General features: G+C 39.7%; 1 protein-coding gene across 5 annotated transcripts in view; it reads left to right on the top strand.

The window, feature by feature from the left end:
• Pex23 (peroxin 23) overlaps positions 1-14,135 on the top strand; it is a 986,852-nt gene that overhangs the window by 253,922 nt on the left and 718,795 nt on the right. The window lies entirely within an intron of this gene.

The raw sequence follows: 14,135 nt of genomic DNA, 5'->3' as shown, positions 1-14,135 counted from the left end.
ATTAGACATGGTAGCCTATTCAAGAGATTGCTGGCCTCTATACAGTCAGTTACAAACATATTTCTTGTGAGTGCCTTTCCTGTGCTCTTGTAACTTTGCTATAAAATCCACATTGAGCAAGTACCCAAGTACATAAGAACCTCGTTTATCCGGCCCTCATTAATACGGATCTCCAGTTTATCTGGATCGAAAGTAATAAAGATTTATTTTTACTTGTACAGTATTCCTTTTACAGTGTCAACTCTTCTTGAATGTTTTTTCCATCAAGGATTGTTAAGGACGGGAATTGGAAGTAATTCGGCCATGGTCTATCAAAGGTACCGTCCCAGCATTCACCTGGAATTGAGAATGGGAAACCATGGACTCTTCTGATTTCTTTGACACATTTGCATGCATTCCCGGATGCTTGGACATAGATCTGAATGATGTAAATGACTGGTTGAAAAATGACGGTAATTCGGGCTACAGAATAATGACAGATGAATAAATTATTGCCTCTTGTTCCTCGGCAGGTGATGACGAGAGTGATGGTGAATTCGAAAGTGAAACCGGCACTCCATCAGAAGAAACAATGACTCATGGAGGGGCAACAATGCAACTGGAGAAACTGATGGCCTATTTAGAATTCCAGATTGAAACCACACCAGCAGAACTGATGCTAGTAAAACGTCTTCGTGATCGTGCTGCGTGCAAACGATATACAAATGTAAAACGGGAAAAAGTCGCATTATTTTAGTGCATAAAACAGATTTGTAAATGTAAGAAAATTGTCCTTATATTTTTTTGTACAATTGAAGAAAGGTATTTCTGTACAACTTATGTTAATAGATTATATAACATGTACTGGGTTTTTCTGGATTATCTGGATTTTCGATAATCCGGATCAATTTTGGTCCCACTTAATCTGGATAAGCGAGGTTTTTGTGTAATTCTCCACGGTGTACACTCATGATTATCAGTTACCCAGAGATTCACGGGAATAGGGAAGAGGGTTGTACATAAGTTTTTGGTGCCTAAGTGCCTAAGTGGTAAAAACAAAAAAAATGCACTTCTAGGTACCAACATGTGTGGTAAAGTGCTTCAGGATTGGTAAATTTCTACAAGTATAAAAATACCTTCGGGAATACGCGATACCGTTGCATAATGATGGATGTCATTTCTTATGAAATGCTATACTTTAAAGGATGTGACATACAGTAGACCTGGGGTTGATGACCTATATGTTAGGCCCCTTTAAAAAACAAGCATCACAGTAGACTCGCAGTTAACAGAGTTCTGATTAACGGAGGCTCCGGGTGAACTGCGGGAGTTGTTGGAAAATAAACATAAATATTTATTTTGTATTAATGCAATGTTAGACAACGTACATCAATGAAGTTGTAGTGCGCTGGCACTGGCCACTAATTAGGTCGAGTAGTGATGTTGCTGCTAGATTGCCATGAACTTGCTGCGTAGCAGGGGGGAGGTGATACTCCCGCGTGGCGCATCCCAGGTGGCGAATAGGGGCGTCCTAACCGGCTTGCCGGCGGACTTGAGGAAAATAAAATACCTCTCGTGGACCAAACACACAACCCCCTGTGGGTGGGGGACGCCGACGAAGAATACACCCACGGTATCCCCTGCCTGTCGTAAGAGGCGACTAAAAGGGGCAACCAAGGGATGGTTGTCTTGGAACCATGAAGCTACTTGTGATTAGTACCACCACATGGAGAGCATCATTTACCTATTTACCAGTTTGGTAGTAAATAAAATAGTGTATTGATAAGGTGGTGACTCATATTATTTCTATATAGAGCATCATGGGTCGCTTTTACTTGCGCGTAGTACCACTATATTAGGTATGTGATTAGTAGCACCGTGCGGACGGCTTTTGCAGTACCACCATATGAGCAGGACCATGGGAAGATAGCTACCATGGTTCTGCCTTGCTTGTGATTAGTACCCACTATATGAGGAACAACACGGGATAGTGCAGGTCCCTCTGGTTAGTACTCTTATGTGATGAACACCATAGGTTTGCGTTGCCTGTAAATGGTGCCGCAGATTGAGAAAAACATAGGTCTGTATTATGTGTCGAATTTCATAACCTGTGAGTAGTACAATAATGTGTGGAATACCGCAGTCTCTGCTACCTTTGATTAGTACCGCAATATGACAAATACCGTGGCTCTACTTTCCTAGCGATCAGTACCGTTATGAGAGGCCGAAAACTTGGATTTTGGACCCCCTTTAGACTGCAAGCATCATCGTTTCAGTGTTACGCTATAGCAGCAGTCCCTTGTCAATAATCCTATTCTTTTACCTCAGTTTGTGTGAAAGTAAAGCATTGTGGGTCGCATCCACTGATTGTTTTAAATTCATGTTCATCCATTCATTCTTCGTTCTCACGCTTTGAATTCTGGTCAGTGCAGAATTTTAGACTTTTAATTTGTCATTCCTTTTCGTACCATTAGGGGCCGATGACCTTGATGTTTGGCCCCTTTAAACAACAATCATCATCATCATCATCATTAGCTGCTAGATCAAACATTGTTGTAATAATTTGCACCGACCGCACCCCTCCCCCTCACGATTCATGGAACCCCAGTCATATATATTGTCGTTTGTCAAACATTGCTCTTTTATTTGTTTACTGGTAGTTGTAGTCAAGTGCCCGTTACATTATTGGTGTATTCAGTTGTTACGTTCGTTACTGTGGTGTTTAAATCTGTGTAGGCAGTGAGAGTGGCAAATGGAAAAGGTGTTTGCTTTCTCTGGAAGCAAAGTTCAACGCAATAAAATGATTGGAAAATGATGAGTCACTTGAAAAGTTTGCTGCTGCTTATGGAGTCAGGGAAGTGATTGTTAGAAACTGGAGACTTACGTGGAAGGACACTGAAAAGTGGGCGGGTCAAAGTATGAGCAGGAGCAATGGTTTAACGTGGAAAACCATGAAGAAAGGTGAATGTGAGCAGATGTCTGAAGTTTTTTTTTTTTTTTTTTTGTGCTTTTCACATTTGTGAACCTCAGGTTGTCCAGTAAGTGGTCATATGGTGCAATAGAATTTCAGAAATGAGTGAGTACGGTAAAGAAAGTTTTGCCTGGTGGGAGGGAGGGAGGGATGGATGGATGGTTTTGAAATTGTTCAATTTCAGCGACAGATTGACATCAGATTAAATCTTCTGCTGTGATGAGACTGGGCTGAACTTCAGAATGGTACATACCATGACTTTGGCAGCAAAATAAATGAAAAAACACTCCTGGGTTCGAAAAGAGTAATAAATGTGTGACCATTTTAGTCCATGCCAACACATTTGGCTCCCTTGAGTTAAGATCCTTCTGATTGGAAATTTAAAAATACCCGAGAGTGCTTAAAAACATTTCATGTTAATTATTTTCCCAACATGTACAGAAATAAAGAAAGCATATGAATGAACAGCATACTTTTTAATGAATGGATTTTCAAGGAATTCGTTACTGTGGTTGAGGTGTTCGTAATAAGAAAGAAAAAAAACTCCCTAGAAAAGGAATATTATTGTAGGACATGCCTCCACACCCGGAGTTAGCTAACTCTGTAGCGGCGATATTAAAGCCATGTTCTTGCCGCTTACAATGGCCTCGATAATACAGCCCCTGGATCAAAGAATTCTTGAGACAGTAAATAGAATATACTAGCAGAGGCTTCTTGTGGTGATGATTTCCAGATTGCTTGAGGAGATGGGTATAGGGTAAGTTCTCAAAAAAAAAAAAAAAAAAAATTAGTGAAGGACGATTCATATTGGATTGTGGTAGCGTGGGATGAAGTTAAGAGCTCAAAACTTCAATGATCATGGAGAAGGCTGTTTGGCCTGAAGAAATCCAACAAAATTTTGCCAGAATCGGACAGCAAAAATATGACAGAAAAGGAACAGAAGTAAATGGATATGGAAAGAGGAATGAAGAGGGAGAAAAGTTTGTGGATTTTGATATGAGAAATGGGTTATGCATGGTCCATACATGGTTCAGAAAGAAGAATAGTAGAAAGTTTACAAGATATGGATGGGGAAACAGAAGGAAATCGAATCAAGATGAAGTAAAGCTAATGCAGTGAGATCACAGTTGCGATCATGGGTATTCTGTAAGGAAGAAGTCGGCTCCCGTACAAAACTACCTTTACATCGGTCTGTTTTCAGACCAACTTTGCTTTACAGGAGTGAAAGCTGGGAGGACTCAGGATATCTTATTCATAAGTTAGAAGTAACAGACATTAAAGTAGCGAGAGTGATTGCTGGTACAAACAGGTGGGAACAATGGCAGGAGGGTACTTGGAATTAGGAGATAAAGACTAAGTTAGGAATTAACTCGATGGATGAAGCTGTACGCATAAACTAGCTTCTGTTTTGAGGTAATGTGAGGTGAATTGTTATGAGGAAGCTCTGCTATCATATAGTAGTGAGGGTGTTCAGATATCATACAGATACCCTCAGCTATCGTCGTAGGTATGTATGATGCAGAGATAAAATAGTATACTGTATTAGTTGGTATATATAGCTCAAGCATACGTGTGGTAGAGGAAGCAGCACGATATAATAATAATAATAATAATAATAATAATAATAATAATAATAATAATAATAATTTACAGCAGAATTTGCGCAGTGAGAAGGAATAGGACCAAGAGAAAGTGACAGGAACAAGAAAAATCTCGAACTTAACAAAGTAAATAAGATATGTATTTAACAAATAAAATAGTAAACATTTCTCAACAAGTAAAGAGTTTGCTAGACTGAAATATATAGAGGAAACTTCAAAAGACAAGGAAAATGTGCCACATTTACAATATAGATATTTAGAAATACATCAAAACCGTGTGAATAAGTATTAAGGGTACAATGAAGAATAATAAATGTCGAAATAGAGGAAGCAACCTGAAAGAAGACGTGAAAAGAAGGAAAAAGAAAAATGAAGTAGGGATGGAACTGGGAAAGGGATTCTCTTCGCCGGGTGAAGTTACGCTGCAGAATGTGTTATTATAATTATTATATCAAAAGGTAGCATTGGTCCAAGGAAGCAGATATTGTGATTTCAAAATTCCATTGTACGTAGTACAGTTCATGTTTGAAAGGTTTTAGTCGAAATAATGTCCTGCATATATATTTTTGATGCCGTAATAAGCTGGCAAAAGTAAAGTTCAAGTGGGGCAGTTGGCCCAATGAAGACTTTAATGTCAAAATAACATTATGATAAAACTTGCTCACCGGATAACCTGAAGAAAATAACAGTCCAGATGGTAAATGACAATATAGAACGTAGGAGTAGTAGTAGTAGTAGTATGGGTGCTTCCACCACTCCGTAACGAAGCCAGACTCAATTTTTAGAGCGGTGGAGCGAGATTATATAGTCGTACTGAAACGTCGAGAAGAATAGAGAAGTTGAAAGCTAGCATATTCCAGAAACGTCATAATCATGTGTCCAATAGAGGTTAGCGCAAGCACACACACAGGCGGAGAAGGCGGTGCGTGGAGAAGATGACGTCAGGATCACGTGATGAACAGAGTAGGCAGACGACAGGTGAGCATAGCAGAAGAGTGAGTGAAGGAGTGGTGGCGTGATCGGCGAAAACCAGCATGCGAAGGTAGGAAGTATACGTAGCAGTAGTGGATATCGTAACAGAATGGAGGAGAATAGGTTACCTAGGAGAATAATGGACTCCATTATGGAGGGTAAGGGAAGTAGAGGGAGATAAAGACGATGTTTAGACTCGGTTCCTAATGATTTAAGGATAATGGGTATAGAACTAAACAAGCTCACAGAAGTAGTTACAAATAGAGGATTGTTGCAATGGTTAGTAAATTCATGGAGGTTTGCAGATTGGATTTTGAAAGTCATAACATTCTATAAAGATGTAGGTATCACCTCTTTACATTTAATTGGTAATTCCTTCTTCCACACCAGGTTTCTCATACACTCGATCTCACTGTCCAGTATGCATCCTGCATCAGTTTGCTTCGCAAGTACTTGAAGCTGACCACAATTTGAAGGTTTTGTCCCCTTATTTTTATAATTCCTTCCCTTTGTGCTGCGTGTGGTGAGTATGGAGCAAGGTTACAAAGACCTTAAGCTGCCAGCAATAAACAGCACAGTCAAGTCAAATGCAGCCAAGAGTCACTGAGCAGAGTTAAGTCAAGCTCGTGGGCAAAGGTACAATGTTCAAGACCCGGGTATTGTCAGAAGGTACAAGAAAGGGAGGAGGCATTGACTAATCCAAATGCGGAAAATAGATCTTAAGCAGAAATGAATAGGACTGGGACAAAGTACCTAGTGGTTAAAAGCATAGGAAAGCAGGTAGAAAGATAATAAGCTCATCTTCTTATTCTCCTTCTTTCTCTTTTCCCTTTATGCTCTCGCAGGCGTCGGGTGGTAGTAAGCTCTGATATACTAACAATTTGTTGGTTGTTTTGATCCACCTTTTCAGTACGAATTAGTTTGTGTTGCTAGGTTGTAATGTTACAACACTAATTTACCGGGACATGTTTTGCTTTATTAAAACGAAAAATCATCAGCCTATACAATTGTCTCAAGGTTTTTCATATTTGGATTGTTGTTACAAATTTCATTACATTGAATGTAAATCTAATTTCAGTGATAACAATATTTAAAACATATGAATAATATACACATTAAAAATTATGACAATATGATTTGCAATGTTAAAATGGAGTAACTCTTAATTCTAAAACACATTGACGTCCAGAACACAGTTTTTACAATTTGAAAATTTGGCTAAAAATTGTTTGCAATGTTAAAATAAAATTGATTCAACTATAATTTGGCATTAAAATTTGAGTCATAAATATAAATATTGGATGTTATTATATAGGAGCCATAGTTTCTAAAGTGCATTGGTTTCTAGAATACAGTAATATTTCAGTATTGAGAATTTTAGTTAAGAATTGTGCTCTCTAAATAATGTTATTTAAAAAGACTGTAATTTAGCATCATGCGTGATTAGAGAAGTCTTGAGTTCGTTGGAGAATGGCTTCTAGATTTGATGAGGCTTGCTGCTGCAGTTTGGCAATTTGATCAAAGGAAGTATTGACATATTTAATTCTTGTTTGTAGCGACCAGACTCTCCGTTGGAAGTTGATTGTTTTAATGTAAGTTATGGTTAAAAGGGGCTTCAATTCAAATTTTGAGTATCTGATTTTGTTTCTTTCGAGATATAGAATGGAAGAAGCATCTGGAACAAATGGAAATTGACTTAAGTAATATTGTGTGTGTGTTGTGCTTGTAACGTGAGTGTTGATGTTGCATTATCACTTACCCCTTTGTCTGCTGCTACAGAATCTTGTGGACCTTATTGCGTTACTGTGGCTATTGTCTGTTGTGGTTCTACTCCTTGTGTTGTACGTATGACAGAGCTGTTGTGAAGGGCGGGTAGGGGGTTGAGGGGAAGAGATGTTGGGCGGGGTGTTTGTTATTGACGTGCTATGTGGTAGGGAATTCTTGTCTGTTGTCGAGGTGGGGGTAGAGGACGATCCTGCAGGCAGGGCGTTAAGCTTTGGCGTGTTATGTGGAGGGGGATTTTTTTGCGTTTCCGAAATGGTTTCAGTTGTGAGTGTATTTAGATTGAATATTTTAAAGAATTTGCTTTTATCTGATTTGAGATTTCATAATAATGTTGGCAACTGCTCTATTAACTGTAGTAAGCTCACCGGACAAAAAATTAGTCGGCCTAGTTCACACGCACAGATGGATTGTTTATCCTGTACAGATGGTACAGCGAACGAGTCCCGTGCTGCCTCTACGTGAGCATAAGGCAGTAGCGATCAGTGAGATGACAGAGTGTTTGATCGTGCCCATGGCCGTACGGTGCTGGATTTGTTGGTGTTTCTCATTGGATTCTTGAACATGTCTACAAGACATACTACACGTGGCCACGAAACACGTCAGAATTGTGCTCAGAAGAAAATCATGAATGAGAGAGACCGGAGACGCGTTTCACGGCTTGTGAATCAAAAGTGCTTCCAAACCAAACAGGAATTGCTGCAGTCAGTGAATGAAGGTCCATCCCAACCTGTTAGTGAGAGGACATTGCTCGCACAGGCACATAAAGCTGCACGTCTTCATCGAACGTGGACAATAGCTGACTGACGGAGCGTAATGTGGTCTTATCAATCGCGTTTTTGCCTGTATTCCAATGATGCACATCGTCGAGTGCACCAAAGGCCAAATGAAGCATTTCACCCTGGATGTTTGAAAGGTCAGGTTCAAGCTGGACGTGGGTCTGTGATGTTTTGGGGGTGTTTTCTGTATCACGTATTGGGCCCGCTCATTGAGGTGAGATGTTTATTTAAACATTCTGGATGATCAGGTGTTGCCTTTCTGTCAACATGTGCATGATGACTTATCTTTCTGCGATGCAATTTTATTTTTATGTAAATAAATATCACAAGAGAACATGTTCGCTTCCTTGTATAAATTACTTTATTTACATGGTAAGTCATAACACACAATTATACACAGTAGCAAACGACACTACAACACTTCATAGCGGAGTACCCTGAAGTCGATTCTGACAAGTACAGATATCAACAACACTGACTCGCGCACTATAACATCCACTCTCTTGAACTCACCGATCCCACCTCCGAGCCGAACAGTTACTCGCAGTCCATCACTTGACTGAGCCCTAAGAACTGACTTCTCACTGACTGACAGCTCGATATATATACTATCCGATCAAGCATCTAGAATTATCGATTTCTGGAAGAGTTCTTACAATACTATAATGGAAAACACTCAAAACATCAATCGACCAGGTAGTCGAATGCGTACTCGAACTTTCGTTTACTGTTTACCAGTACACATGGAAATCTCTACAACATTCTTAATGTCTCTCTAGTGCACACACACGTAGAAATAAATTAAAGTTTCTGCGAAGACAGAAAAGAAATAATTTATGACACAGTCTCGTGAAAAAGAACCAAGTTCTGTTACGACTCCGTCTTAACAAAAAAAATCACGTAGTTTCTCAGAGATAGATTTTCCACTGAGGCACATTTTTAAACATAATTTAATACAACTTTTCCGCGATAAATGTAGACACAGTCCTGTATGAGAGGAGTTAACATAGTCCCTTCAGAAGAAATAAAGGTACCGTATTTCATGAATCAGCACAGTCCTTGAAGGGAAATATCGGCACAGTTTTATGAAAGTAAATATTAGCACAGTTCGGTGAAATGGATTGACACTGTCTTTTGAAAATGTAGGTTGGCACAGTCTTATGAAATAAATTGACACTGTCCATAAAAAGAATTGTACTTTCACTAGGGCACAATTTTACGAAATAGCCTAACACAGTCTCTTGTAGAGGAAACAACTAAAGCACAGTCTTTATGCCCTAAGTCCTTTAAGCACAGTTTCGAAATATCAAGTGATTACTGTACAGTCTCTTCAATTACACAATTCACAGAACAAAATAATGTTACTCGGCTCAACAGACCGATATTATCAGTGAATAAGCTTTCGCTTACACGCAAAGTTAGAGTCCACAGAGAAGGCTTTCAACACTCGTATTACGTACTTTCAAACCCCGGTCTTTAGCCGGACAGAGTAACTAACTGTATCACATCAGCGAGACGACTGGTTCATGACGAAGTACTGTGATACACACTGTGACACACTCACACACACTGTTCTCCTCGAGGCTGGCAACTCCCTTATATTGCTCAAGGTTGGACGGCGAGACTGGAAATATGAGCTTCAAAAAAAAAATTCATATCTCAGCCATCCTTCCGCCGATTTTAATGAAATTTTGGCTAGTAGCATTTGTTGTCCAGGCCTACAAGGTGACGTTATCCAAAAAGCGATCTGACCTTCCATTCGTGATGAAACGACATAGAATCAAATAGAACTTTCGGTGTGACGTCACTTGGCCTTGGCTGGCACTCTGTAGCAGCGCTTGCTTGCATGCTGTCCTCCATGATGCCTGCGCGCTCGGCGCTCGTTTTGAATCCATACAGTCGGGTGTTAGTGAGTTCTTCTCAAGAAATACATGAACGCGAATGCTCGCAGGGCATTCCCGTTTCAATATATTTTAATTATAGTTTATTTAATGCTAAATTATCTTTTATTAAATGTTAAACATGACTAGTACATGGTTTCCCTGTAAATATGTAGTATAAATTTGTATAACCTCAAATACATATTGTGTATAAGTTAACCTCAAAATCTAGATAGTCAAAAGCGGTAGAAAACTCCATAGTGTTCGTATGTTAGACTTATTGTACTATAATTTGGTATATATGAAGGGTTCTGGAAACTTACTGTAAGGTTATTATCCAGATACTTGTAGAGACATTAAGAATGTTGTAGAGATTTCCATGTGTACTGGTAAACAGTAAACGAAAGTTCGAGTACGCATTCGACTACCTGGTCGATTGATGTTTTGAGTGTTTTCCATTAGAGTATTGTAAGAACTCTTCCAGAAATCGATAATTCTAGATGGTTGATCGGATAGTATATATATCGAGCTGTCAGTCAGTGAGAAGTCAGTTCTTAGGACTCAGTCAAGTGTTGAACTCAGAGTCAGGTTGGACTCGAAGGCAAGTGATGGACTGCATGTACTTATTACAAACAGTGCAGAAACTGAGATTAAGTGAAGTGCTAAACCATAGTATCTCAGAAAGTTCCAGATTATTATCATTGCCTAGCACTTCAAGTTCGATAGTGACTATTGCACGAACAATATTAACACTTTCAACACCACCGTATTTTAACATGGATCCTGGCTCGTATTTTAACATGGATCCTGGCTGTGAACTGGGTCTTTTTGCTAATTTTTAACACTTTATTATGGAACAGCGAAACATATTACATGCCTGATGTTTGTACTGTATGAAGGTGTCAACCATCCAAAATGAAGACTTTAATCAACAAGTGAATATCTGAAGTAATTTAATTATACTAGTCTTATGGAAAACATGAAAAAAAATAGTACGGAAATTTTTTTTTACATTGAGGTTATAGCAATAAGCTTGCTCAAACAATAAAAAAATAATCATTTAATGCGACTACTTAGGCCACAAATAAACACAAATGCAGTGGAATAGTTTGTTTTCGTATGGTAGTCCTGAAAACACAGTCCTACTGTGCACTCCTTGCACCACCATCTACTCTCTTACCACTTTCCTTCTTGCCCCTGTCTGAGCATACCTTGCAGTAACGAGTAGCATTCACTTTATTGTACGTTGGAGGAACCTTTTCTGGAAAATGGCTAGCAAAAGTTCTGTCAACACTGGGGGAGGGAGTAGGTTCCAGCCTTGAGATGTCTCCTCCTCCTTTAGCTGCTAACCGCGAACTGATCACTCTCATGTAATCCACAAGAGATATCTTTGATTTTGAGATCTCTTTATATAGAATGAAACCATTCACAATAGACATAAGGAACAAATGGAAGAAGAGCTTTTTCCACCATTTCATTGTCTTCCGTGCAAATGGGTAATAACTGTTCATTTGATCTGCTCTATCAATAGCAGTTTTATTTATATTGTAATCGATGACTACGTCAGGCTTTAGTTTCTGTACGACACCACCCTTCGATCTACCAGAAACAAGTGTAGTGGAAGCCTTATGCTTTGTTGAAAGGCATAAAACATCCCGCTTGCTCTTCCACTTCACAGCAAAAATATCATCTCGTCCTCCTTCAATTTCTTTGTCTTGAACATTGGTGGTAAACCTTCCTGTTTTTCATGACAGTTCCAACAGCCAGGGTTTTCTTTTGCCACAGCATATTCAGTAGGGAGGGGCTAGTATAGTACCTGTCCATATAAATACAGTGGCCCTTAACTGAAAAACTGTGAGCATAATCTATCTACAAGAGCCTGAATGCTGTTGTCAACGTTCCCTGTGGATCGCGTATATATTTCACAATTCAGTACGTAGCCTGTTGCCGCATCGCAAAGTACTCACATTTTCATACCGTACTTATTCGGCTTATTCTTCATATAAACCCTACTCGACCACGGAAGGGACATACAGCCTCATCTACTGTTAGGTTCTCATACGGCTGAAAACTGGCAATGCGTTTGTGCACAAAACAATCAAAGAAAGGCCTGAGTTTATGTAGTGGGTCATGATTAGGTTCCCCTTCTTGATGAAGGTGGCATTGTCATTTAGGTGCAACATAAAGAAAATTCTGGAAAATCTATCACGACTCAACAATCGACTGGCAAATCCTGTCTGATAAAAGTAATCAGTAGACCAATAATCACTAAGTTTCGGTAGATTCACCACACACATATGCAAAATTGTTACAAAAAACCAATAAATTTCATGAAGTTTTACTGCAGACCACCGGTGCTACCTGGAATTTTCCTTCAGTTTGCCCTGACGTTTCATTGCCGCAATTGTCGTTCCTGCATATCTGTTAGTTTCTGTTTTTATATTTTTGATCACATTGTCACTAAAAGATTTACTGAAACAATCCATTTCGTCACTCCCCGCGCAAAACTGAGTAGAACCAGATGCCGACTGGAAGACAGGTAGCTGTGGTTGGTCATCTGTTTCTGACCATTCATCATCAGGTTCAGACGATCTAGCAGATGTTCCTGGCACAGGTAAATCATCAGCCTGCATCTCTTTGTCTAAACGAAAAAAAATAAACCCAAATTTCCGTAGGCGAAGTATTTCTATCGTTTGTATTCGGAGTAAAATAATACAGCTAAACACTTACGTTCCAAAGTGACATAATAAATAAAAATCTTACCTGAACTATCGCTTGATACGTTATCTGGTTCATAAGTGGGGTCGTCACCACTTTCATCCATCTCTGAACCTGCTTCTCCCGATAAAATATCCAAAATATCACTATCATTGAGCCGGCGTGAAGACATGTTTACACAGTAACACAGCTGACAGCGCGACAGATTTGGCGCACGCAGCACATGGCACACCGAGTGCTTCGGTAGAGGTCACGGCAAGGAGAAAGTACCCTGTTTATCGTTTCACTTCGGAATTCCCGATAACTGCTGCATTCTAGTGGTCACTAGATGAACTATTACCTCCAACCAAGGGACGGGAACCGTATGTGATACGTGCAGCTGGATATAAACGCACGAGAAAATTACGCCCGTATCACATACGGGCGCCGTCCAGAATCAGGAAAGCAGCGTGCCCTTGTCCCGTACAGGCATAGTGTTGAAAGTGTTAATCATTCTCACAGAACTGTGATTTTGAATTCATCTCTTTTTTTCAAATGTGCATCCAACACCATTTATAGTGGAACTTATTCGGCCAGCAAACAGTGTCTCGCCATAATTTGCAGTGCAGTGCAGTAGAGAAGTGTCGTATCAGATTCTATTGACATTCGGTGCGAAAGTTTTACATTTCTCTGCTCCTTTCATGGGACTTAGTGGAATACAAAGCTAAACAACTATTCCACGCTGCACTATCGTCAGACGACCGCCCCAGTTTCGAGTCTCCTTCAACATCAAGGGTTAACAACCGCCGTGGGACGACGACGCTGCCGCGGAAATGATGCCGCTGCCGCAGGATGACGCCTTCTCCACATCTTTGAGGACATTCAAACTATTCGTCTGTAAACGATATCATTTCTATGCATTTTTTTTAATAAACTGCAAGTTCCACTTAAAGAATGAACTAATTTCACTACCCTTTTCTCGTACTCTGTAAAGCATGAACCCTACACGCCTTAGCGTTAATCCATGCTCTCCACAAAGCTGAAGTACGGGCGTTCCTGTTTCAATATTAAACATTATAAATGAAGGTTTTACGCCAGTTACGATGTCGTACCTACGACAGAGTATGCTATTGATAACACGATTTTTCAAGATAACAGCAAAGTTCATCGGGCTGGACGCATATGTGACTGGTTTTATGAACATTCCCCCACCCTATTACACCTCGATTGGACTGCAAAGTCACCCGACTTGAACCCGTGGGACATGTTGGAACAGCGGGTAATATGCCAACATTGGGTTGGAATTTGCTGGAATTGCGAGATGAAATCCTTAGCGAGTGGCTTAACTTGGATGTTATCAAGTCCAGGGACGGAGTTACATGGTATTAAATGATTTCTCCAGTGGTGACTAATTTTTTGTCCGGTGAACTTATCTTGCATAATTTCTGATTTCTATGTGTATACTCAACATTAA

Source organism: Anabrus simplex, chromosome 2, assembly GCF_040414725.1.
Source record: "Anabrus simplex isolate iqAnaSimp1 chromosome 2, ASM4041472v1, whole genome shotgun sequence".
Classification (NCBI taxonomy): domain Eukaryota; kingdom Metazoa; phylum Arthropoda; class Insecta; order Orthoptera; family Tettigoniidae; genus Anabrus; species Anabrus simplex.
Note: the sequence above shows the minus strand (reverse complement) of the source record. Positions and strands in the feature narration are given on the sequence as shown.